We start from the raw sequence: 4,818 nt of genomic DNA on the forward strand, positions 1-4,818 counted from the left end.
TTTAGGAGGGGTATTCAATGGGGGTCCGCAGCGATGGTTGCAAAACTTATATATTAAAAAATAATACATAATATTACACATTTCAATGTTTTTTTTTGAAGACTATGGCACATAACAATAATTTTGAATTACATACTACAGTAGTCAAATAGGAGAATAGTTCTATTTTCTGGATGTCAACTATATTTTCTGCACTCTAATGTTGAGTCTAATTACACTCACTGGAGTATCTGACAAAGGCTTTGAAAAATGCACCACAAGATACGCGACTACCAGTCTGGGCTTACCAGCTCAAATGGGTTCCAGTCATGGGGCTTACCAGTCAACTGGCGCTACAGTCAATGGGCTAACCAGTCAATGGGTTAACACACACTCAGAGCGCTAGATAGTGTAACCACTGGGCTACCATCATGGGCACTCAACGAGTCACGGGCTTACAGTCAACGGGGCTACCGTCAAATACACGGGCTACGCCAGTCAAACCGGCTCCAGTGCAACGGCCTACCAGTCCAACGGCGAGCTTACAGTCCAAACTGGCCAGATCAGTCACCATCGTCGGACTAACCACAAGACTCAAACCTAGGACTACCAGCACTAGTATCGTACGGCTCAACACACAATTCAGCGATGGTAGTTTAGGGGTTAGGTACGCAGTCCAGTAAGGCTACCAGTCGTAGGGCTACCGCAGCTATTACATGGCTCTCAGTTGTCATGAGGCGAACTCAGTCAGCTAGGCTACAGTTGCAATCAGGTCTTGCCAACGCTACACAAGTTGGGGCGGTTGTCAAGTGGGAGCCGTCTGGGTTGGTGAGTAGAGATAGGATTTTTGACTATGGGTTGCCCTATGGTAGTTAACGGCTAGCTGCACATAGCTGCTCTATGAAAATGTGTTTGGAGTTACCTTTCAATCTTATAGGCCATGTTAGTTTACACTTCCAATTATAATATGTTGATTACTTCTCCTTGCCATTAGCTGATGGTAGACAATAAAAATAAACAATTTTTTTTGCTACATATGATGGGACCTGTAGGGTGTCCATGGGCAAGAAAAGGTTGAATACCCTGCTCAGAGTGAACATGTTGTTTACAAGGCTTCTAGACTGTTGCTACTTCTGTTGTCAATTGTTAACTATTGAAGCATCTCTCTTTTCAGACTGAAGTCAATGGTGGCTGCTGCGAAATGGTGCCGGACTGCAAATGGGCGGCTGCAAATGGTGGTGCAGGCCGGCTTCTACAGTATCTGACAAGAAGACTGACTAACATTTCACCAGTTTTTCAACTGTGAAAATATTTGAATACAATATGGAGATCTTAACTTTATCGTTCTTATTTTCTGAAATTGACTTGTGGGATCTTTTAATGCTGGTCTGAATTTAACATAGAACACATTTGTACATTTTCGTAATGCTCATTTCAGTTGTGTTGAGGAATAGAATATATGTAGAAAATATTTCTGCCTCTGTTTTTCATGCTTGATTCCCTGATGTATTTAATAACAGATACAATACCTACTTATTTATAATATATATTAAGTAATCATATTTTTTTTAATTCCGAAATTAATTATTAGCAATGATTAAAAGGACATTTAAACATTCGACGTACGTGATTTTACATTCCCTTTTTCCCCTTTTGATGTGCATTGTATAAATAAACCTATGGATTACTATCATTGTTTTTGCTCTCAGTGTGATCATTTAGCCTGGTCTCAACGGTTTATACTCTTAACTTTATTTCACCAGGCTGGTCAATAAGAACAAATTCTATTTAACAATGAAGGTCTGGCAAGAGGCAAAAGCCCTCCTGTGGGAGATTCTGAAAAAACTATGTAAAAGACAAATGGAAACAGACAGAAGAACCTGGCAACAGGCACAAATACAACAGCAACAGTGTGTGAAGTAAAACAACATTCTTCCTTAAATAAGACAAGCAAAGTAGTGACATCGGGTGACAAATAGAAACAACTACATCTCAAAACCTGTTCATCTATTTGTCCTTTGGGGACACCAGGTCTGGAGTGTTAGGTTGGCTTGGAGGAATTCCAAGACCAGGGATCTGAGTAAGGAAATACTTTTTTTCCGTGCTCGCTTCTAATATTCGGGTCTGTTGGCATAAAACAAGATTTGAGATATGAGCTTGTATGTGTGTTTATTTTGAGCTGGAATTATATATAAAATGGCAGTTTATTAAGATGGCTATATATATTATATATATATATATATATCATACAGTTGAAGTCGGAAGTTTACATACACTTCAGCCCAATACATTTAAACTAGTTTTTACAATTCCTGACATTTAATCCTGAGAAAAAATTCCCTCTGTCTTAGGTCAGTTAGGATCACCACTTTATTTTAAGAATGTTACATTTCAGAATAATAGTAGAGAGTGATTTATTTCAGCTTTTATTTCTTTACATCATTCCCAGTGGGTCAGAAGTTTACATACACTCAATTAGTATTTGGTAGCATTGCCTTTAAATTGTTTAACTTGGGTCAAACGTTTTGAGTAGGCTTCAGTAGCCTTCCACAAGCTTTCCACAATAAGTTGGGTGAATTTTGGCCCATTCCTCCTGACAGAGCTAGTGTAACTGGGTCAGGTTTGTAGGCCTCCTTGCTCGCACACGCTTTTTCAGTTCTGCCCACAAATGTTCTATATGATTGAGGTCAGGGCTTTGTGATGGCCACTCCAATACCTTGACTCTGTTGTCCTTAAGCCATTTTGCCACACTTTTGGAAGTATGCTTGGGGTCATTGTCCACTTGGAAGACCCATTTGCAACCAAGCTTTAACTTCCTGACTGATGTCTTGAGATGTTGCTTCAATATATCCACATTTTCCATCCTCATGAAGCCATCTATTTTGTGAAGTGCACCAGTCCCTCCTGCAGCAAAGCACCCCCACAACATGATGCTGCCACCTCAGTACTTCACGGTTGGGATGGTGTTCTCCGGCTTGCAAGCTTCCCCCTTTTTCCTCCAAAAATAGTAATGGTCATTATGGCCAAACAGTTCTATTTTTGTTTCATCAGACCAGAGGACATTTCTCCAAAAAGTATGATCTTTGTCCCAATGTGCAGTTGTACTTTTGTACCTGTTTCCTCCAGCAAGGTCCTTTGCTGTTGTTCTGGGATTGATTTGCACTTTTCGCACCAAAGTACATTCATCTCTAGGAGACAGAATGTATGTAAACTTATATATACAGTTGAAGTCGGATATATATACCGAACAAAAATATAAACGCAACATGTAAAGTGTTGGTTTCATGAGCTGAAATAAAAGTTCCCAGAAATGTTCGATAATGTTGTGCACAAATTTGTTTACGTACCTGTTAGTGAGCATTTCTCCTTTTGCCAAGATAATCCATCCMCCTGACAGGTGTGGCATATCAAGAAACTGATTAAACAGCATGATCATTACAGATGTGCACCTTGTGCTAGGGACAATAAAAGGCCACTCTAAAAGGTGCAGTTTTGTCACACAACACAATGCCACAGATGTCTCAAGTTTTGAGGGAGWGCATGCAATTGGCATGCTGACTACATGAATGTCCACCAGAGCTGTTGCCAGATAATTGAATGTTCATTTATTTACCAAAAACCGCCTCAGTCATTTTAGAGAATTTACAACTGCAGAACGCATGTGGGCAAGCGGTTTCTCATTTCAACATTGTGAACAGAGTGCCCCATGGTGGCTGTAGGGTTCTGGTATGGGCAGGCATAAGCTATGGACAACGAACACAATTGCATTTCATCKATGGTAATTTGAATGCAYAGAGATACCGTGAATGCACRAGATCCTGAGGGCCATTGTMCTGCCATTCAYGCTGCCATCACCTTATGTTTCAGCWTGATAATGCACGGCCCCATGTTGCAAGGATCTGTACACRATTCCTGGATGCTGAAAATGTCCCAGTTTTTCCATGGCTTGCATAGTCACCAGACATGTCACCTATTGAGCATGTTTGGGTTGGTCTGGATCAACGTGTATACCGCGTGTTCCAGTTCCCGCCAATATCCAGCAACTTCGCACAGCCGTTGAAGAGTAGTGGGACAACATTCCACAGGCCATAATCAACAGTCTGATCAACAATGCGAAGGAGATATGTCGCGCTGCATGAGGCAAATGGTGGTCACACCAGACACTGACTGGTTTTCTGATCCGCGCACCTACTTAAAATAATAATAATAATTAAGGTATCTGTGACCAATAGATGCATATCTGTATTTTATAAATATTTTTATTTATTTAACCAGGTAGGCCAGTTGAGAACAAGTTCTCATTTACAACTGCGACCTGGCCAAGATAAAGCAAAACAGTGTGACAAAATCAAACAACACATAGTTACACATAAACGTACAGTCAATAACACAATAGAAAAAAAGTATTCCCAGTTATGTGAAATCCATAGATTAGAGCCTAATTTCCTGATATGAACTGTAACTCGTAAACATAGTTTATTGTTGTATGTTGCATTTTATATTTTTGTTCAGTATAGTATCACCATAGTACAACAGAGGGAAAAGTTCAGTGAATAAACTATTTTCTGGCGGCAAACGAAAAACATCCTTTGCGCCTGTAATAAAACCCAATACGCAGTTTGAGTTTCCTTCTTTACATGGATGGTGAAGCTTAACTTCTCATCCACCCAATCTCCCAGATATTTTTCTTGCTCTATAGAATGTCCTTCCAAGCTTGTAATTACAAAATACCATGCATTTTGTGAATGAGTGCTCTAACTGACTTGCTAGTTAAATAAAGGTAAAAAATATAAATAAATAAAAGATAAACGAGCCCCTGTGAAATAAGTTAACACTCCC

Source organism: Salvelinus sp. IW2-2015, unplaced genomic scaffold (assembly GCF_002910315.2).
Source record: "Salvelinus sp. IW2-2015 unplaced genomic scaffold, ASM291031v2 Un_scaffold1416, whole genome shotgun sequence".
In the NCBI taxonomy this organism is placed as follows: Eukaryota; Metazoa; Chordata; class Actinopteri; order Salmoniformes; family Salmonidae; genus Salvelinus; species Salvelinus sp. IW2-2015.